Source organism: Magnolia sinica, chromosome 11 (assembly GCF_029962835.1).
Source record: "Magnolia sinica isolate HGM2019 chromosome 11, MsV1, whole genome shotgun sequence".
Classification (NCBI taxonomy): domain Eukaryota; kingdom Viridiplantae; phylum Streptophyta; class Magnoliopsida; order Magnoliales; family Magnoliaceae; genus Magnolia; species Magnolia sinica.
Genome location: NC_080583.1, coordinates 41,434,608 through 41,457,862, shown reverse-complemented (window position 1 = coordinate 41,457,862; position 23,255 = coordinate 41,434,608). Strand labels below are relative to the sequence as shown.

General features: G+C 40.7%; 2 long non-coding RNA genes across 2 annotated transcripts; both read right to left on the bottom strand.

The window, feature by feature from the left end:
* Positions 1-9,952: 9,952 nt before the first annotated feature.
* Positions 9,953-11,739, bottom strand: LOC131218351 (uncharacterized). Its single transcript, XR_009157663.1, has 4 exons — positions 11,344-11,739; positions 11,179-11,211; positions 10,981-11,058; positions 9,953-10,088 (listed from the first exon to the last, which is right to left on the bottom strand). It is a non-coding gene; the product is annotated as an uncharacterized LOC131218351 (long non-coding RNA).
* A 2,758-nt stretch (positions 11,740-14,497) lies between these two features.
* LOC131219064 (uncharacterized) lies at positions 14,498-16,716 on the bottom strand. Its single transcript, XR_009157984.1, has 2 exons — positions 15,052-16,716; positions 14,498-14,817 (listed from the first exon to the last, which is right to left on the bottom strand). It is a non-coding gene; the product is annotated as an uncharacterized LOC131219064 (long non-coding RNA).
* Positions 16,717-23,255: the final 6,539 nt, after the last annotated feature.

Below are 23,255 nucleotides of genomic sequence, written 5' to 3'. Positions count from 1 at the left end.
GGGCTCTGCCACTATGAGCCCTCCCTTGCATTCAATCATACATCAAGTGGGTCCCAATAAATGTGGGCTCACCAACTCAAAGATCAATGGCAGTGATTCCTTCTCCACCAAAATGGAAGGTCTAGATGACCTCTATTCATGTAAGGGAAGATAGACATCATGTGGGGTCTATACAGAATGGCCCCATCATGGAATGATCATAAGAATCAAGGTGGGTCATCGGCCACGCCTAGGATCCAAAGTGAGATCCATACCATCAATCGGTAAGCCTCACTTCGCCCATCATAAAAATATGAAATCTAGGCCTATAGAAGCACCCACTATTCAATCTTCTTGGTCCAATGGAACGCGATCTTCTTGTGTCTCACTTTGATGGAAGGTGATGAGATTTGAAGGGTTAGGAAGTAGGCCACATAACACATTTTTTCTTACTTTGAAAATGCTTGGATGTCCACTTTTTTCTGGCGTTGCTTGGAAAGTGTGAAGAGAAAGAGAGAGAGGGGGGGAGGGGGTTGTAAGAGAGGCGATGGGTGATGGAGTGATGGATGTGAGGTGATGGTGTACTTAACATGTATGGGTGCGTAAGAGAGAGGGTGAGAGAGAGAGAGTTGACTTGGTGGTTGCTTGACTTGGGGAGAAAGAAAGCATTGATTAATTGATTGATTTGAGTGATTGATTGATGGGACATGTTACAGAGATTCTTTTGGGATTGCAAACGCGTGATATTTTTCCTCGAACTGAACGCGAGCCCACATCTCTCGGCCAGGGTATTGGATCGGTATGTAAGACGGGGCGTTGGAACCGCGACCACGGTGCGGTCGCAATGATATAAGTCTCGGATTAAGCCGACTCAAATATATAGGATATGACTTAGGGTCGTGCGCAAACCTCGATTATAGGTCGCAGGTTGCCGAAATTCGATAGGAAGGATCGTGGGAGTCTACAGAACAGTACGGACTAGGATACTTGTCTTACAGCTCTCCCCACCTAATAAAAATTTCATCCTCAAAATTTACACTACCATCGCATCTCAACATAACTCATAAGGGAATAGGAAACATAACATCATATATAATTAAAGCACAATACAACATACAATCAGACATCAAAAAGATGGGGATAACGCTCTCAAATCTCCACCTCGTGCTCCCGAGATGCCTCATCCACACTATGATGGCCCCATTGCACCTTCACCAAGGGAATGACCTTGGTCCGCAGGACCTGCTCCTTCCGATCGAGGATACGAACCTGCTGCTCAATGTAAGAAGCATCCTCACGAACCTCCAACAGCTGCCAATTAATGATGGGAACAATGTTTGACCCACACTTCCTCAACATAGAGACATGAAAAATGTTATGGACGCCAAACAACTAAGATGGCAAGGAAAGCTGATAGGCCACGGTGCTAACACTCCCGGTGATCTCGAAAGGTCCTATAAATCTCAAGGCAAGCTTGCCCTTTACTCTAAAACGAACCACACCCTTCATGGGTGAGACCTTGAGATACACATGGTCCTCAACAACAAACTCTAAGGGACGACGTCGATGATTAGTAAAACTCTTCTGCTGGCTCTGAGCTGTGCGTATCCTCTGCCTGATGATATCGATAGCCTCTGATGTTTACTGCACAAGCTCGGGACCTAGGAGACGTCGCTCTCCAGCCTCGGTCTAACAACTCGGAGATCTGCACAGTCTGCCATATAATGCCTCAAAAGGAGCTATGTCAATGGTCGCCTGATAGCTATTGTTTTACGCGAACTCAGCCAATCACAAGTGCTCGTCCCAACTACCCGAGAAATCAATCGCGAAGGCCCGAAGCATATCCTCAAGGATCTGGTTGACCCTCTTGATCTGGCCATCGGTTTGCAGATGATACATGGTGCTGAGCTGCAAATCAGTGCCCATTGCTCTTTGGAAGTTCCTCCAAAACTGAGACGTGAACCTTGGGTCTCGGTTTGAAATGATTGAGATAGGGATACCGTGCGGTCTCATAATTTCATCAACAAACAGCTTGGCTAGCCGATCTGCATGTCAGGTCTCACGAATCATAAAAAAATGTGCCAACTTTGTCAAATGGTCCACGACAACCCAGATGGTGTCATGACCGCGCTATGTCCTCAGTAAACCCATGACAAAATCGGTAGATATGTGCTCCCACTTCCACATTGGGATGCTCAACGGCTGCAGTAGACCAGGGGGTCTCTGATGATTGGCCTTGACACGCTGATACATGTCACACTCGGCCACAAAACTGGCTATCTGCGCTTCATCCCCGCCCAAAAATACTGACGCCTCATATCGCGATACATCTTCGTTGAGTTAGGGTGGATAGAGAACCCCGATCGGTGTGCCTCAGTCATAAGATCTCTACGCAACTCAGGTATATCCGGGACATAATCGGCCTCTGAAGCGAAGTCCACCATCAGAACCAATCTGCCAATCTGTCTGACTCTCAGATGCTGCCTCGGCTTGGTAATCCTTTAACAACTGTCTGTCTGCTGAGCCTCGATCACCCTTACGACAAGAGAGGGTTGAATCGACAGGCTCAATAGCTGAAAGATAGAAGATTGCAGACCAAACTCGAAGTCGTACTCTTCTATATCCTCAAGCATCCTCCACTCCTGAATCATCATGTGCGCCACCAGGCCTCTTGGCTGACGGCTGAGGGCATCTGCCACCACGTTCGCCTTGCCGAGGTGGTACTTGGATCAAAATCATAGTCCTTCAGGAGCTCCATCCACCGCCTCTGCCTCATGTTCAGCTCGGATTGAGAGAACAGATACTTCAAGCTCTTGTGGTAGGAGAAAAGCTCAAACCTCACCTCATAGAGATAGTGCCTCCACACCTTTAGTGCGAAGACCACTGTTGTCTGCTCCAAATCATGCGTGGGGTAATTCAGCTCATGGACCTTGAGCTGACTAGATGCATAAGCCATTGGCTTCCCATGCTGCATCAGGACATCACCTAAGCCAACTCGCGAGGCATCGGTAAATACAAGAAATCCATCACTCCCAGAGGGAAGAGTGAGGACAGGAGCGGACTTGAGACGGTCCTTCAGCTCCATAAATGCCTGCTCACAAGCATTGCTCCAAACGAACTCGGCACCCTTCCTGGTTAACCTGGTCAACGAGGCTGCAATACAAGAGAATCCTTCAATAAAACGTCGATAGTAGCCCGCCAAACCAAGGAAACTGTGGATCTCAGATGCGTTCATGGGTTAGCCCCATTAATGCAAGGCATCAATCTTCGAGGAGTCCACTGCGACACCCTACCTCGTCACCACATGACCGAGGAACTTTACCTTCTTCTGCCAGACCTCGCACGTCTCCAGCTTCGCGTAAAGCTGGTGTGCACAGAGGTTCTGTAAGGTAATCTCTAGATGCCTCTCATGCTCCTCATGGGTCCTCGAATATATCAGAATGTCGTCGATAAACACCACAACAAATTGGTTGAGATACGGACGGAAGACCTCGTTCATCAACTACATGAATACCTCGGGCGCATTGGTCAGTCTGAAAGACATGACCTGAAACTCAAAATGACTGTAACATGTCCTGAAAGCTGTCTTCGGGATATCCTCATCTTGGACTCGAACCTGATGATAACCAGACTGCAAGTCTATCTTCGAAAAGAATTGCGCCTCCTGCAGTTGATCAAACAAATCATCGATCTTCGGGAGCGGGTACTTGTTCTTGATCATAACCTTATTGAGCTCACGGTAATCCACGCATAGCCTCAACGAGCCATCCTTCTTCTTCACGAAGAGTACTGGTGCTCCTCACGGCGAACTGCTCGGATGGATAAAGCCTAACTCACACAATTCATTCAACTGCTTCTATAGTTCCCGTGACTCCAACGATGCCATACGATATGGGGCCTTCGAAATAGGCGCGGTATCGGGCATGAGATCAATCTGAAACTCGGTGTGCCAACGAGGTGGTAACCCTAGAATCTCTTGGAACACATCGGGAAAACCACAAACGATCGGCAGCTAGTCGATACTCAAAGCAACTGACTCCTCAACGACACATGATAACAGGCAGGAAAGCTGGTCTCCTCTGGGCTCGGCAACAAACTGGAACTCTAGCACGTCGGGTATACAGAATGTGACTGTCCTCGCGGAGCAGTCCAATATGGCGTGGTACTCGATGAGCCAATCCATGACTAGGATGGCATCAAACTCGGACATTGGCAATACGAACAAATCAGTAGGCAAAAAGATATCTTCAATCAGAACGGGGTAAAATGAGCAAAATCGGTCTAACACTGCAGTCTTCCCTAAGGGAGTCGATACCGACAAACCCTCACGAGCAGACTCCATCGGCAAACCGGTCGATCGGCAAAAATCAGCGACCACAAAGGAATGCGATGCACCAAAATCAAATAATACACGTGCAATGCATGTAGAAATAGGGAGAGTACTCTTGACGACCCCTCCTGATGACTGAGGGTCCTGCTGGGAGGCATAAAATCTACCATGAGCCTGCTGGGGAGGTGCAGGTCCCCTCTAAGGTCTCTTCTGTTGTGGCTGTCGTTGTGGTGGTCTGATCTGCTACCTCTGCTACTGCAGGGGAGGTCTCAGAGGCTGGTGCTGCAGTCGCTGTTGTTGCTGCGGGGCTGTTGCGGAGGCTGATACGGTGCCCTCGGCTGATGCTACTACGGATGGGGACACTCATGCCTACGATGTCCTGTCCTACCGCACCCAAAGCAGGTACCTGAAAATGGTCCCGGAAGTGGGGCTGGGGGTGCCACTGGTGCTCGGAATGTTGGGCGGGTCATGCGTCACTGCTGTAGACGATGTTGTAGCTACTGGGAGCTACCAAGGGGCACCTTCCTCTTCTAATCTCCTCTCTGGTCACGGGCCCTCTGCAAACTGGCCTAATCTAACTCGTAGATTTGTACCCTCTCCACAATCTCCTCAAATGTCGAAAGCATGTGTCCAATCACATGGCTCTTGAGGGTAGAACGCAAACCGTTCTCAAAACGGCGGGCCTTCCGCCCCTCATCATCAACAAGGTACGTCGTGAATCCTGATAGTGCGATGAAACGTGCTTCATAGTGGGATACAATCATGTCCCCCTAGACCAGAGTCTCAAACTCTAATGCACGCTGCTGTCGCACATGCTTGGGAAAGAACTTTCGGTTAAACCGGTCTACAAAGTTCTCCCAGGTCCATATGAAATCGACTGCTACCGCTCGGGCGATAGATGCCCACTAATGCTGTGCCTCACCCTGGAGAAGAAATATGATGAATGTGACTCGCTGCTGGGTCGTACATCTCATGGTGTCGAATATCTTCTCCACCTCGGAGCACCATATCTTTGCTGCAGTAGGGTCTGGCTCACCCCGAAAACGTGGGGGATCATGCTATCGGAAGTTCTTGAGAAGGGTGCTCGCACGGGCCAGCATAACAGTGGGACGCCTGCTCTGCCCCTGAAGAATAGTAGTCATCGCCTGCAGCATCTGCTGAAGCTAGGCGGCACTCACAGGTATGGTAGGATCCGCATCTGTCTCAGGTAGAGAGTGACATCCTCAGGTTAGAAAGTAGGAATATCCAGTGGTGGAGCGGGATTCGCTCGGGTTGCTCTTCTAGGCAAAATGTCCTACAGGAAGGAACAAGGGCCTATCAGCCTTGAGAATTCTCGAAGGAATAAACATTAAGGGTCTATGTCAGAAAATTGCTAAGTTATTCAGAGTCGGAACCTATTTATTCAAAGTTCATAGTAGATATGTGATGTGATCCTTAGGTATTCCCAAGTTATGCTCAGATACCAACTTTTGTCACGCCTCAAACTTGAAAACTGGGTCACAAAATTCCCGATCGCCGAATCCGACACCGAAAGCCTCCGTGGTGCCCCATTCTCGGCTCCCGACATTCATATGCTAGATTCTGACCTGGGATCCTATAAGGAGGATTTTTAGTATTTTTTTTTGTAATGGAGCATAACCACAAGCATAACCAAGTCACAAAACAACATCACCACATATCCACTATATAAAAACTTTAAGTACAATGCGGGAAGGGAAATATAAGGTGATTAAAAACTCCAAAATGATCTGATGCGTGCTCTTGCCTCAGTGCTGCTGCAAGCCAACGTCACCTGCACGCAACGGTCATACATAAGCTTAGAAAATCTTAGAGGGTAGTGTAAGTGTGTGTGTAAGGCGAGTACCAAGTATACAATATCAGAGTAATGCAGAAATATGCGGGTAAGTCCATGAATACAATCAGCCGTACCAAGGCTATGTGATACAAGACATGAATGTTATCGGCCATACTAAGACCGTGCAATGCGAGGCCTATGTAGCCAAATGTCATATGCAAGATGCAAAGCAAGCATGTCAGTCCTCATCAAGTACACATATTAGTACAGTTTCTCTCTGGGATATCACCAGGGTCTAGTACACTTCACACTGACTACCGCCTCCCTAGCCGCACAACCCAGCGAGCGGAATAGACCCTACTATCCGCCTGACCAGTAATCTGCTAATACCCACCCAACTCGTCGATAGTGGACTCATTTGTGAGCTGGTCAAACTCAACCTAGCTTATAACCCCCTCACCCAGGTGGATAAGGCCACACCCCTTTCCAATCGACAACAACACAGTGGGAGACGCGGCCTACTGGTATTCGGCACTCGGGCACTCATGTATCTACTCGGTTTAGACGTTAGAGCATCTCCTGGTACCAAAAAGGTTTTGGGACTCTCACCCAAGGACATCCTAAGTGCCCAAAGTGCTAGAACCAAGTATTTTTGGTATCCAATATGGTTATCCAAGATGTGCCTGTGGAGCCACAACCCTGATGTCACTAGGGCGTACAATGATCATGTCACACATATGTAAGATGCATGAGTTACACCGTCAAATCATGCGGCAATCTTACACGTACCGCACGCTCATGTGGGGCACTTCGTCTTATAAGAAGTTCTGTAAATGTCTCAGCCCAACGGCTTATGCTATGATCAAACATTCCTCATATCAAGTATACATATGATGTGTATGGGCATGAATCATGAAGTTATATTAAGCATGTTATATGGTGATGAAATATCCTCACAATGAAGATGGGCCTAAACGGCCTACACATAACAAGTATGGGTCTATCAATGGCCCCTACGAAGAGTCATAATGCAGACATTTAACTAACATTATCCTTACAATGTGGATGTCAAACCATCATTGCTCCCAAGGCACGGTCCGTTATAAACATCATTATATACACCATGGTGAAATCACACATTGCAATGGACCTATATACATCTCATTGGGCCTTAAATACATCAAATGGGCCGCATCACATGGGCCTTATATTCATCAAGTGGGCCGTGTTAATGGGCCGCACCAATGGGCCTTTTGTACATTGCAATGGGCCATAATCCATGGTCCTTGAATACATCACAATGGGCCTCATATGGCAAGTGGGCCACATCACATGGGTCATATGCATAGCAAATGGGCCACACCAATGGGCCCCATATGTACATCAAATGGGCCACACCCAAATATAAGTGGTGATAATGATTTCCACATTAAAATTCTTAAGGCCCACCATAACATATGTTTCTCATCCAACCTATTCATAAATTAACATAGTGATAGATGAAGTGGAAACAAATATCAGCTTAATAGGAAACTACTATGACCCTTAGAAATTTTGAACGGTGGACGTCATTGTCCACTACTGTAAATGATGGGGTCCACTTGAACTTTATATCTGACTTATTTTTAGTCTCAAGCCTATTAAGACAAGCTTGCCAAATGGTTGGAGGGTTTGGATGCAACACATGCATCAAGGGCAGGGTCCACTGACTGTCCAGCAACCCAAACAAAGTAGCTAGAGGGCATAAATAAAACACATATGTGCGGGTCCCGCCGTCCAATGGAGTGGACGGTGTGGGTAAAACACATACACCATGGTGGGTTCCACCATCCAATGGTGTGGATGGTGTGAATAAAGCACATACATCCTTGCTTGGTCCCACATGGGGCCCACCATTACATTTATCTGCCATCCTATCTATTGATAAGGTCACATGGACCCAGGTAAGGAGGAAAAGCAAATTTCATAATGATCCAAAACTTCCATGGCACCCAAGAGGGTTTCAATAGCAGACGTTCAATCCAACTGTTCCTTATGTTGTGGGCCACCTGAGTTCTAGGTATGACTGATTTTAGCGGTGGCCCACCACCCCAAAGGAGGCCTACCAAATGCATGGTGTTGTTGTCAACATATATCATGGTGGGGCCTAAAGCAGGGACCCACGTCCCTGCCCGTCCGCGTCTAGTGTAGGATGCTGCTGCGTCCCCGACGTTAGCAGCAGAGGTGCTGCTTATATATATATATATATATATATATATATATATATATATATTGCTTTAGGGTTTTTCTAAAGTTTTTCACAGGTAGGGCCCGCATCAACAAAATCCACCCCACCGATTGGTTTTTATTGCTTAAGATAGAACAAACGAGCCCAATGTTCAACATATCACGGTGTATAGAACCATCAGGGTGGGTTTCAATGGTAGAAAATATTGTTTTATATGCTATGGCCCGCTAGAAAGTCGGATTGGCTCCATTTTTTTGGCTCAACGCCTAAAATGAGCTGAGGAATGGAATGGATGGCATGGATTGGGTTGATACATCAAGGTGTGGCCTGCAAGAGTGGTCCACCCAAAAGCTTGTTGAACCAAGATAATATTTTTGTTTACATTTCATGTCTAGCGTCCTTGGACGCTGGACAGTTTGGGCATAACACATGTGCAAGGTGGGCCTTGCTCTGGGGGGCCACCAAATGCTTGGATGGTGTGAATAAGACATACACCAAGGTGGGGTCCATCCAAGTGGGCCACACGGCCACATCATCACTCACACAAAAAAATGAAAAAAAATGAAAAAGAGAGGGGAAGAGAGAGAAAGAGAGAGGGACACGTGTGATGGAGGGCTTCGCCACAATGAGCCTTCCCTTGCATTCAATCATACATCAAGTGGATCCCAATACATGTGGGCCCACCAAATCAAAGATAAACGGTGGAGATTCCTTCTCCACCAAAATGGAAGGTCTAGATGACCTCTATTCATGGAAGGAAAGATAGACATCATGATGGGGTCCATGGAGAATGGCCCCATCATGGAATGATTATAAGAATCAAGGTGGGTCATAGGCCACACCTAGGATCTAAAGTGAGATCCATAAAATCAATCGGTGGGCCTCACTTGGCCCATCATAAAAACATGAAATCTAAGCCTATAGAAGCACCCACCGTTCTATCTTCTTGGTCTGATGGAATGCCGATCTTCTTGTGTCTCACTTTAATGGAAGGTGATGAGATTTGAAGGGCTAGGATGATGAATCTTATGATAGGAAGTGGGCCACACAACACATTTTTTCTCACCTTGAAAATACTTGGACGTCCACTTTTTTTTGGTGTTGCTTGGAAAGTGTGAAGAGAAAGAGAGAGAGGGGGTGGTTGTAAGAGATTAAATGGGTGATGGAGTGATGGATGTGAGGTGATGGTGTACTTGACATGTATGGGTATGTAAGAGAGAGGGTGAGAGAGAGTTGACTTGGTGGTTGCTTGACTTGAGGAGAAAAAGCATTGATTGATTGATTGATTAATTTGAGTAATTGATTGATGGGTCATATTGTAGAGATTCTCTTGGGATTGCAAACGTGCGGTGTTTTTTCTCGAACTAAACCCGGGCCCACATCTCTCGGCTAGGGTATCAGATCGGTATGTAAGACACGGTGTTGGAACCACGACGATGGTGCAGTCGCAATGATACAAGTCTCGAATTAAGCTAACTCTAATCCATAATATACAACTTAAGGTCGCAAGTTGCCGGAATTCATCGGGAAGGATCGCGGAGTCGACGGAATAGTACGGACTAGGATACGGGTCTTACATGCTGCTGCTGTTGTAAAGGCATTGGAAGAAAGAAATTCTAATATTAAAAGAAGAAAAGCAAGAGAGATTTTTATATGGTCATGGTTGTTGTTGCTTATGTTCTATTATGAACTTACTACGGATGGGTATTTATAGGAGGTTAATCATACTCTGGACAAGAACACCTTGTCTTACTCTTCTGAAAAAAGGAAAAGAAAAAAGAAAAAGAAAATGAAAAAAGAGTTAATTGATAGAGGCACTGAAAAATATGACTGCTCGTAGAAATGCATGTGAACACGATCTAAACCTTACATTGAAAAATGGGACGTGATTGGACCTGTCAGATTGTTATTGTACAACTGAAAAATATGAATGCTCTTAGAAATGCATTTAGCTGGTGGGAGCCCTAACTGTGGGGCTCACAAGTGATGTATGCAAATCCAAAAATGAAGCTGACTCAAATCTTAGGGAGTTAAAAAAATCCCTCCATATGTATTAGAAATGTTTCAACGCGCAGTCAGGCCTCAACACTGCAATTATAAACAATATCACACCCGAGTAAGAGTTGTGCAAGTGTGCCTTTTGCAGATCATAAACTATAGCCATATTTACAAAGACAGACAGTGAATGTGATTGGGACAATAACAGTTCCAGACCATATTTTTGTTTAGCAGGAGATGAGACAAGGGTTTGCAAAGTACATCTAAATGCACGACATCAACTGTTGTTTGGATCAAAAAGGGGTTTAGGCCTCAACAGCCCGTTCGGAGTTTGCATCCAACAGGCCCTTAGGAAATTGTTCTTGTTGTTTGAACCAATCAAATAAGATCTAACTCTTTAAAACTACCCCTCTTTTTACACTTTTCTGTAATGAGAATTTCAAACATTAGATGTTCCAAAACTCAAAAGTCGGGATTCATACAAACATAAACACAACCTGAGATATTCTAAGAAGGCTTAGGACTTTTTAACGTCTGATTTAAGATAGACTATTACTCACAATTTCTGTACCAATGAAAATAAGAGTAGATTAGGGTGCAGTTGGTTGCACCAAACATCATGAAATTCGATTTATACCATTGAAAACTAACCTTCCACTTTAATCTTACCGACTACTTTCTTTGCCACTCCATATATTCACTTATATCCAATCGTATCATGGTTGCCTCCTACCACAATGTCAGCAAAAAAAGGAAATTAGCTATACAGTTAAAAGAATCGTTGTAATATAGAACTCTCTCTGGCCATTAAAAAAAGACCGGATTTATTTTTTAAAAAGAAATCCATACCGTTTCTGCCTAGATTTTTGCATTTTCCACCACCTGCATAAACATAATAAAGACGAGATCTAGAATGAAGCTCTAGCTAAACAATCAAGAACCCAAATTTCTCAGTTTAAAAATGATGAATAGAGTCACAGTAATTACAAAGTAGACTGTAACTCAATCCAATACCTGAAAATCTGTAAACCCCTTGATGAGGTCTACTCCAAACGCTTCCAAAACCGAGCCAAATGAACATGAAAACCTAGCCATCAATAAGCTCATTTGTCCTCCTACACCATACTGAAAACAAAGACCATAGCAGCACAAATTGCAATTCAAAATTCAGTATGGTGCGTTGTATAAAAAGTGGCTAAAAGATAATGACAGTGCACTCGTTATATTGTAGTGGATATATCCTCTCAAACAGCCATGCATACATTAATTTCCAACTATCAAAAGAGAAGTTGATTTTTCAAACTATCACCAATGACTATTTTCTCCTAACAGTCCCAGCCGTACATGTATCGCTGGCACACCTAAAAACACAATTTTATTCTCTTAGTACCAAAAAGAAAAGAAAGAAAAAAAAAGGAAATGTGAATATTCAGCAAAGGATTATAAGCCTGTCAAAACAATAAACTGGCGAGAAATCAAAAAACTCAAATCTTTGCTAGTGCATTTTATTACTCTAAGACAAGCACGGTCTTTGACAGGCCAACTCGGACCAACTCATTCCATCGATGAATAACTCATGACTCGCCCACTTTAGGGGCTGACGAGTTCCAGTTGGGCCTATTTTCACCACTGACTCGTGGTGTCAAGGTCGACCTTATAGGAACATTTCCCACACACACAGAGTGACGTTACTATGAGTCTGAATATTGCAGAGGTACTCTCTAGTGCATGTGACACAGTACTTACTTGACTGTTCATTTCTGGAAAGGGTGTTTGTGACCCAAGATATATGGAGTTTCAGTACACAATGACAATCTGGAGAAGCATCTCCACTTGTGCAATTCACAACAGTTACCCACTTGCCATCCGTCCTCCCTTACCTAGGCTTGGGACTGGCTGACATATCACTTCCTAGCATTTTAAAAAAAAGGTATAAGAAAAATCAGCACAAACCATAGTTCAATTCAGTTGAAAAAGAAGTAGAAAATACCTACAGGAGATGGATATCTCTTGACAGAATAGCTTCTTTTTGGGTGATGACACGTCCTTCAAGTCAAACTACTTCAAGAAACTAGATGTATTTTCCATCAACAAAGAAAATGAATTAATGCAAAAATAGACAGAGAATAAAAATAGGGAAGTCACATTATGAATACAAACTCAGGAGAGTTGCCACATTTCTCCTCCTCAGAGATTCCTAGAAATTTTCTATAACTGAAATTTCAATAAAAAGAAAGATGCACTTTTTATTTAAAAAAATTAAAAAACAAATCAATAATGCTGTTAACAGGAATGTCTATTGTCAATACCTTGAATTTGTTTTGATGAAGGGGAATGACCTTATGGATGGTTTGGATGGCATATGAACATCACGATGGGCCTTATATGGTTTCAACACTGAGCATTTCCATTACTATTGTTTCCTATAGTGTGGTCCACCTCAATCTTAGATCTGCATAATTTTTGAACTCTTGAGCCTCACATGAGGAGATGTGCATACAGCCTTAGCCCGTTGGTAGGCTAAGGCATTTGTAACCATTGGTGGCATTGACTATAAACAATGAAGAGGCATGAAAGGAAACAAAGAGAAACTTATATTGGCTGCTGAGATAATGAAAACAGAGTTTGGATCTTAAGTTACTTAAGATAAGCTACTTATGCCTCAAGTATCTTATCTTGGTTTCTACTTTTTAAGCTGAAGTGATTAAGTAATCTTAAACCAAACTTACTTATCTGAAATAAGTTACTTATCTACTATTGTAAGTAGAAAAAGTAACTTATTTGGTGGTATCCAAACGGGCCCTAAATGTTATTAAGATTACTATTGGCACCCATGCACTCATTGGCAGATGCAATGCATGTTGGGCTGCCTTTTATAAGCATATGGGATTAGCCAACCTCTTGTTTGAAGGAAAAGATTCTGCTGACATCAATCTTATGATTAAAAAAATGTAGATTTTGAGAAATTGGGTTGATTACCTTGAAATCTTCATATCCTGCCTCCATTGCATCTTCAAGTGCAGAAAGACCAGAGTGCACCTGCAAAAAGGGCACCCAAATAGCATGACAAGGATTTCAATACTCTTTTAAGGGTAGAATTACTCTAGTGATGAAGAGAGACGACAAAAAATAGATAGCTCAATGCAGGTTAATAACTAATACTTCTGCTAACAGGGTTTTTCTAATCCCAAATGTGTGTACAGCCTAAGCTCCTTCATGCCACCAGATATGGCAAATTGACATGAGTTCAAGATACAGAGAAATTGATGGGCAGAAAAAAAAAGTTGTTAAATTTCCCTATTTCAAATGTTATGGTCAACAAGAATAGAGTAGCATGAATGTTGGGATAGGACATTTGCAAGCTGGTACTCAATTGGTGGATAGCTTGGATCTTGCACTTGTGTCTGATTGGCACACATGGTCTGATGAATGGTGAAGCCACAAATAGTTAGAAATGGAAAGGTGGTGTGTTCCACAGACCAACTTTTTTATGAACTCTGAAGCAATCTCAGGAAGGGGAGATCAACCAGCTCCCTCCCAGTGATAAGCTCAGGAAACTTCTCCATGCTATAGAAAATTCATGATGTGCCACTCCCCTCATCTGAGAATTGGATGGCATAGATAGACATTACCTGCCTTGGACAAAAGGTCACCATAGTTCTAGGAACGTCGTGCAACACATTCTGTAATAGCGCAGTATCATTTGAATTGCACATGGTATAGATTGCAATCATCAAATGAGAGAGAGGCCCACAACAGTAGATCTGTGCTAAAAACAATAAGAAAGTAATCTGCTGGTCACAAACACATGCCTTTACAAGCAGTACACCTGCCAACCTGATCAGTATGTGGAACATTTGAGTAGTGCATATGGTGGCCCGCATGTCAAATGGCCATAAGAAAGTGTTAGTCCAGTCCATTGATCAAGTGGCCCACGTGCGTATTTGGAATTATGGCAAGTTTGTTAAATTGTCTATACCCGACATGGTTGGCCTAATAAGTCAGCCAACCACATTTTGCATATGGTCATCTTCAAGTGGGGGCCACCTAACAGGCTAACACAGTGCTCCAATGTCCCACACGCTAGCCAAGATGCAAAGGTGCATGTGGGGCTAGCAGAACCTCCACTAAGAACGCACTCACATCAACCCAAAAGGCAATATAAGAATAAGAGAGTACATCTGAGTTTGATAAGATATATGATAGATTTGACACCCATATTCCTCGAAAATGTATCTGAGAAGGCATATCTAAGAAAATTCTATTCAATCAAGTACAAAAGAAAAAGTTCAATATAGCAGCCACCCTAAGAGAGTAACAATGTCTGACATCATGCTATGAGAAAGGTCATAGATCATGAAATGCATAAAATATGTTGACATAAAAAAAAGAAATGAAATCCAATGAAAACCTATGAGTAACAAACACAACAGGACGATCCCCAATTCCTACAGCAAACTGCTTCTTTAACAGGATGGAGCTAACTTCCTGCACATTTTTTTAAAGTAGCTAGCAACAGTCTCCATAAAATTGCCAAGCAGTTTCACCAACCAAAGTAACTAATCTATATATATATATAAACTACGAAATACAAAGCGTTCTTTTCCTTGTGCCAAGAGTAGCTAATCATCCATTTTCTTTTATCCTTTCCTTTGAAGTTCATCATTATGCAAAAAAAATAAAAAAATAAAAAAATAAAAAAAAAATTTGCCTACAACTAACCAAAATTAAACAAATCTTGAATGAACAATGTTATTTTGGTAGGGTGCTTTGACTAAACCTTCAACTTGCCTTAGGATTGACTGCTATTTGAATATGGTAAAAAGAAATCCTTTCACCTGCACAGTGCATAACCAAAGTGCGTAACCAAATACTAAGAGATTATCGGCCCCCAAGTTAGAATGCTAAACAAACTTGTGGTGAAAGGATATTGTTTTTCTTCCAGTGGTAAAAGAAACATTAACAGTGATTGAAGGGACTGGAAAGTGGTTACAAGCACCGCATCAAATAAAAATTTCAAGATATTGCCAATAACAAAACAAAAATTTCAATTATCCAAAGAAGAAAAGAGAGAACAAACTAGAAACCAACATGTCAGTTCACTAGTAATACAAAAACAAAAATCGTGGAATAATTGTGATCCAATAAGTTTTGAAGAGAAGTAACTCAAGCAATATATTTCATAGTAGAGAAAAAAAAATTGAAAGGATGATGTCACCCAAATAGCATCGTCTAAGACATGAAACAAGACAATCATTACAACATGCAAAAGAAGGCAATAACAAATTGACCTAACACATGCAGTCACCAAAATACCCTTCACTTTCGTTTTCTCTTAATCAGGTCAAAAGAAAGTATATTAAAGAGAAATTGAAATTATATGGAACTCAAGGTGGTAAGATTCCCTACACAACAACTTAAAAACTTTCCACTCTTAACAGCAACATGTCTTCGAATATGATCCCTTGTAAGTGTGAGAAGATATAAAGTCAAGTACCAAAGTGGCACTATTAGTCTGGAAAAAAATTTCCAACCTTCTCAGAAAACAGCACTCAAGTGAAGATTGTGGAGCCTATTTAGGAGCTTTCTGTTGTTTGGAGCATAAGATGCTGCCACAATATGAGCAATATGCTGCCACAATATAGGATCGCTCCTCTTAGACGCCTGTTGGGACAGAATGAGTGAGTGGCCATTCTAACCATTGGGTGTATTTTTCATTATATTTGCAAGGATCATTAAACCCATAAGCAAAGGAATTTCACAGGGTACTGTCCATGAATGGTAACAGATACTGTACTGTAGCAAGCATATTAAGATATAATTCTAGCAAAGATATACAAAATTGGTTAATGCAATAACTTTTTGACTCCTACATAAGGAAGGATGGTAAATGGATCATTCAACGATCTGGGTCTGATGGATTCTATTTGTCTCTTTCTTCGATGGAAGGGAAAAAGAAATTCCATTGCAAAGCCGTATGCAATGCACAAAAGATGCCTGTACGGTTGTTCAATTCTATCTTTTTCTTCTTGTTTGTTATTCTTTATCCCTTCCTTTCGCCCGATCATGCAAGATAGAGGAATAGTTTATTATGTTATATCATCAGGGTTATGATCCAGCAGGAGCATTTTCACACTGGGCTTTAGTGTTGCGTAGGGCTAGCAAACATGAACTAAACAATTGTTGTTTTTACCATCCATGCCATGTTATAGCTTCACAGTTGCACCAAAAATGGCATAAATTACCTTCTAAATGTACCAAATGTACCATCCATGCCATGTTATAGCTTCACTAAATGCATAAAGTTGCCCCACCAGTACATAAATCTGGCAGGTCCACTAATACGACAGGCTACAATCATACATTAAATCAGACCATCAAGCAGGTTAGAATTTTGATCTAGACTCTTTTTTTTTAAAATAAAAAATAAAAAAAATAGAGGTCACTCCCTTGATGAGCAAGCTGGCTTGATTTTTGGAGTTCACTATGTCGGAGTTTTTTTTTTTTTTTTTTCATTAATGGGAGGAAACAAAACTTTTATTAAAAAACCATCATCAAAGGACTTAGAAGGGAACAACTACAAAGAAAAAGGAGAAGTTAAATTACAAACATCTATGGACTTTAAACAAGAAGCCCAATCCACATCATTCCTTATGTCAAGGTTTGGGGTTTCATACAGTGATTTCAAAACCTGTGCATATGGGCCTAAGAAAATAGTTTTAGGAGAAGCCTAGCTAATATAAACTTCTAAATAAAATGCCTTAGACTGCAATATTCCAATCAGTGGTTGAACCAATCCTACCACTAGCCCAACCAGTGGCATCATCTTCATGTCAATTAAATTAATTAGTACTAAAAAAATGGATGTGAAGTAATGTACAGTAATGTGCCAAAATCCCCAATTCCCCAAAATCCCCAAATCCCTAAAATCCCTAAATCCTCAACAATGTGAAGTAATGCGCCCTAAAATCCCCAAATCCCTAAATGAGGGTCCACATCGAATCAAGAATCCACAAATTGCTAAATCCCCAAATCCCTAAATCGGTATTGAGATTGAGAGAGATTGAGAGAGAGAGAGAGACCTCATGGTCGTGAATGACCTTCAACCGAGCTTGAGAGAGAGAGAGAGAGAGAGAGAGAGACCTCATGGTCGTGAATGACCTTCAACCGAGCTTGAGAGAGAGAGAGAAGAGAGAGAGAGAGAGAGAGAGAGAGAGAGAGAGGGCATGCGTGGGTAGGGCGTTTGGCAACGGTAGGGTGGAAAGATTAGAGAGAGAGGAAGAGAGAGATAGAGAGAGTGAGGAGGGAGAGGGTGCGATAGAGACACAGAAAGAGAGAGAGAGAGGAGAGAGTGCAAGAGAGACGAAGAGAATAGGGTGAACGAATTTGGGCGTTTCTCTAGACGCCCTAATACCCCCTGACGTCACCAAGTTCTGTGGGCCCCACTATGATGTGTTTGTTATATCCACACTGTCCATCCATTTTGAGATATCATTTTAAGTCATGAGCCAAAGCATGGGGCAGATAAAAATATATAGTGGACCCTACCACAAAAAACAGCGGGGAGAGTGATTCCCACTTTTGAAACTATCCTAAGGCCCATCGTAATGTTTATTTGAAATCCAACCTGTTCAAATGTTAAAAAAGACATGAAATAAAGGAAAACACAAATATCAACTTGATCTAAAACTTTCGTGTCCTTTAGAAGTTTTTAATGGTGGGTGTCACTGTCCCACTGTTTTTTGTGCTGGGGTCTACTGAAGCTTTGGATTTAACTCATCCTTTGGATATTGCCCTAAAATGATCTCTCCAAATGGATGGAAGGTGTGGATGCAAAACATACATCATGGTGGGGCCCAAAAATGAGAGGTATATAAATCTCAGGTGGACCACACCACATGAAAACAATAGTGATTGAATATCCATCATTAAAATCCTCCTAAGGCCCATTGTACTGTTTATTTGACATCCAATCTGTCTATTAGGTCATACAGGCCTAGATGAAGGGGAAAAACAAAAATCATCTCAATCCAAAACTTTTATGGCCCCCAAAATGTTTTTAATGGTTGACGCTTATTCAACACTGTTTCCTGGAATGTGGTCCATTTCAGATTGGGATATACCTCATTTTTAGTCTCATGCCATAAGATGATCTTTAAAAATAGATGGATGACATGGATTAAACACATACATCATGGTGGGGCCCATAGAGCACCAACCACCAGCCATTGATGTCAGGGGGAGTAGCCAATTTGTTCCCCTTATTTGTGGTGTGGTCCATTTAATCTCTGGATATGATTCATTTTTTGGATAATTCTCTAAAATAATCTCGAAAATGGATGAACGGTGTGAGTTGATCCCAAATTTTTGGTAAATCCAAAACTTAAGTGGACCATGCCACACGAAATAATATGGAATAATGATTTCCACCGTTGATACCTTCCTTGGGCCCATAGTAATGTTTATTTTCCATCCAACCTGTTCATAAGGTCAAAAAGATATGAATGAAGAGAAAACACAAACATCAGCTTGATCCAAAACTTTTATGGCCTCTAAAAAATTTTCAATGGTAGAGGTTCAATCACACTATTTTCCTATGGTGTGGTCCACTTGAGCTTTGGATATGCTTCCTTTTTGTTCTTTAGACCTCAAATTATCTGTTAACATGGATGAACAGAGTGGCTAAAATAAATAAATAATGGTGGACCCCACAGAGTTTACTCTGGTAAGGGTAATGAGTAACTCACTTAAATGTAGTGGAGAGGGGTTTCCTTAAAACATTCATAATCATATATTGGGCTTGCCTAAATGTGATTCACATATCCAACCCACTCATTAGGTGTGTCCCACTTGGATGAGAGGTCAGACCAAGTTTAAGCCGCATCCAAAACTCATGTGGGCCCCACCAAGTGCTTTTATATTTTTAAGGATGTCTTCACATAGTTTTAGATGGTATGGCCCACCTGAGTTTCATATACGGATGATTTTTGAGATATCTCATAACCTAAAGGGGACACATCAAATGCACGGTGTTGATGTTCGACATACATCATGATGGGGCCCACAAAACTTATTAACATCAATTCTTAGGTTCTCTCGAGGTCAATAAGTTGGGTCACAATTTTCACCAGAATATTTAGCCCATTTTATGTGTCTAGTTCATTCACTCTATTTTACTGATCAATACCCTCAATTTGACTAGTTACTCACCCCGATTAGGCTAGCTACATATAAGAAAGATATTGGGCATACAAGATTGATCAATAATTTGAGTGAAATTTGATTTAAACATCCGAAGTTATTTACTCTTCAATTTGGACTAATTCGATTGTCCAAAAATGATTAAATGTTCAATTAGTAGATGTGCCTAATAATTTATTAATTTTTTTCACAGATAAATTTCAATTTCCATTTAAAAGTAACATTTTTTTCAAAATGTATATTTTTTTACTCTTAATTTTTCTTTGAAAACTTTTAACAAAATATCATTTTTATTATAAAATATTTCCAAAAAATTAAAAATACAATTTCTGAAATTTTTTTTTTCAAAATCTCTAAAATTTTCACAATTTTTATTTCCCCAAATTTCCAAAATGTCGATTTTTTTCTTCAAAAGCATCATTTTGTTTTCAACTTTTCAAATTTCTTTTTTAAAATGATATATATTTTTATTTTTTTTCAAAATCTCAGTGCTTTTATAAATAACTTTTTCTTTTAATTTCAAATTTTGAACATTTTCAATTATTTTTCAAAATCACAAATATTTTCAACTTCTTTATTTTTCATTTCAAAATGTTTTTTTTTTTTTTTTTTTTATGAAGTATCAATTTTTTTAATATCATTTTATTTTAAAATTTTCAATTCTTTCTAGCTTCTCCATTTTTTTAAAGCATTTTTTTAAGACTTGTCAATTTTTATCGAACTTCTCAATTTTATTGTATTTTTCAAAATACAAACTCTTATTTTCTTTTTCAAAATACTTTTATTTTTCAACATTGTGAAAATTTTCACATTGTTTAAAATATTTTTAATTTTCTTTTTTTTCTCAAAATCAAGTTCTTTTTGTCAAATTTATCAACTTTATTCAATAATTTTTTCCCACAAAATATATTTTTATTAAATCACGATTCTTATTTTTTCAAAATCTCATTTTTTTCTCAAACATTATTAAATTTTTTAAACTTCTCAATATTCTTTTTCAGGTGATATTACAAATCATTTAAATATTAGTTTTAAATTTTTTTAAAAATTATAATTTCTACTCATTTGATATAAAAACCAAATAATTTTTTTTATGCATTTAATTAATTGTTAAAAAATAATCTTATATACAAATATGTACAATTAAATTACTGAAATTCTATTAAAAAATAATTATTAGACTACAAAAAAACATAATTTTCCACCATATTAAAAAAATGAAAAAAAATAAATGTGAAGGCAAGTCCTTTTACGACGGACCACGATCCGTCGCAAAAGCAACTAAAAACTGTCGCGAATTGCTATTTTGGGCGAGAATTTGCAACTGTTCATATTCCATCACAATCAAAATTTACAATGGATTTAATACGTCACCTCTTTGCGACGAACCATAATCCGTCGTAAATTAGATTTAAGCAACGGATTTTGGTCCATCGCAAAATTCCATACTTCGAGCTACGGATTTTCCAGAAAGACAGGATTGGTGACGGACATTTTCCGTTAGCGACAGATTAAATCCGTCGTAAATCGACAATTTTGGCGTAGTGTCATTCTCATATATTTCCAGGTCCATAGGCTTTTCAGCCCTCACCGGAATAAATTTGTCAATTGTCTTCCCACTCTTAAAAGTGGTGATAGACTTAACCTACTCCATCTATTTTGAAGAGCTTGGGTCACTAATTTCATATTGCTGTTTTGGGTTAGGGAGAGCCTTAGGTGGAAGGATCCCTTTCTCCCTAATCAAATTTTTTGTTTCAAGCCTTTGTATGGCCTTTGTAAGGTATTGAAGGGCTTGTAGCATATCTTGATTAAAAAGCTATTGGTTTTGTATATGTTTTAAGACTGCATCCACTTGATGTTTCCTTTGATTCAAAGATTGGTTAAGGATCCTTTGAGGAGTAGCTGTTTGTCCGTTCCTCTAACTAAAGTTTGGATGGTTCTTCTAGCTCGAGTTATATGTATTTGAGGTGGGTCCACTGAAAGGTTTTTGGTAGTTGTTTATGGCATTTGATTACTCATTCAATATCTCTTGAAAAGCAGGAATTGTTCGACAATTCTTCATTGTATGTATGTTACAATCACAAATACCATAAACAACTTCTGTAATCTTTTCAAATTCTACTTTCTTAAGTTCCATGGCCTCGACTTTTCTTATGAGTTTGACCACACTTGCATTTATATCATCTTCCTCCTTTAGCATATAAATTCCTCCTCTTTCCTTTGATTGAGTAGGCTTAAAAGTGGTAATTCTTGAAGAGGTATCCCATGATTATGCATTTTCAGCAAGTTATCAAAATAATCTCATGCATAGAGGTGTACACGAACTGAGCTAGCTCGGTTAGCTCGCTTGACTCGACTAGAAAAAGCTTGATTTGACTTGGTTTGAAGCTGAGTTCGAGCCAAGTCGAATGGATTTTTTGAGCTTGAAAATGAGTTCGAACTGAGTTCGAGCTGGCCCCAGCTCAACCAGCTCGAATCGAACTCAGATCGAACCAGTTCGGTGACTCGGTTACTTTGATATTGATCTTGCTCACCAAGTGTTTGATGAAATGACTCAATGAAGCATGGCTGGTGGCAAGGAAGGTATGTATATGAAAAAAAAATACCATTTTTCTTGGGTTTTTATGTTTCTTAGAAGGTGTTTGATAAAATTACTGTAAAACCATTGTTGTTGTTTCCTCTACAATGGGATTTTGAAGGTGCACTCTAGGTGTTTATGGAAATGCTGCACAGATGAACTTGGCTCGAACTGGCCCGAGCTACTAACCGAACCGAGCCAAGCTGGCCAGTCAGGCTTGAGGACCAAGCTGAGCCGAGTTCAAGTTGAGGTCAGCTAGTGGCCGAGCCGAGTCAAGCTGAGGCCAGCTCGACTCAGTTCGACTCGATGTACACCCCTACCCATGCACCATTGACTTCCTTATTCATGAATTCTCCATTACACATGATCTCCACAAATTGGCGCATGGGTGAGGTCAACCCCTCATAAAAAAAAGCTTGTTATATGCCATGTTTCATAGCCATGTTGTCGACATGAATTTATAAGATCCTTAAATTGGTCCCAACATTAGAAGAATGTCTCATCCTCTTTTTCTGCAAAATTCATGATTGCTTTCCTTAAGGTATTTGTTTATGATAGGGGAAGAACTTTTTAAGGAACTCCCTTGTCATCTCAGCCCACGTGCCAATGGACCTTGGTCTTAAGGAATGTAACCATGACTTGGCCTTTTCTTTCAAAGAGAAAGGAAACAATTTTAGTCTAACTGTGTCCTCAGACACGTTTGGGAAGTGTGATGTAGATATTATCTCATCGAACTCTTTCATATGCAAGTATGGACTCTCAGATTCTACTCCATAAAACTTAGGGAGGAGTTGAATTATCCCTGGTTTAATATCCACAGTTCATGCATTCAATGGAAATATCATGCAGGAAGGTGTACTCACCCTCGTTGGTTGTAAATAATCTTGTAGAGTATGAGGCGGGGGTGCATTATGCACATCATTTTCATCTTGAACTTCCTCAATTGGTGGTTAAGGTTAAGGTTGATTTGCAGTCATCACTTTAATTAACTGAGAGGATCTTAAGTGGTGTCTAATCCTATGATGGATTGACAACCCTTCGACTAATCCTCCTTCACTCAAAAGACGGAGGGTATTGTCACGAACCCACTTGGGCATGGAACACTCTCAACCCTTAAGTAACTAAACAATTAAACCTAAAAAGAAAA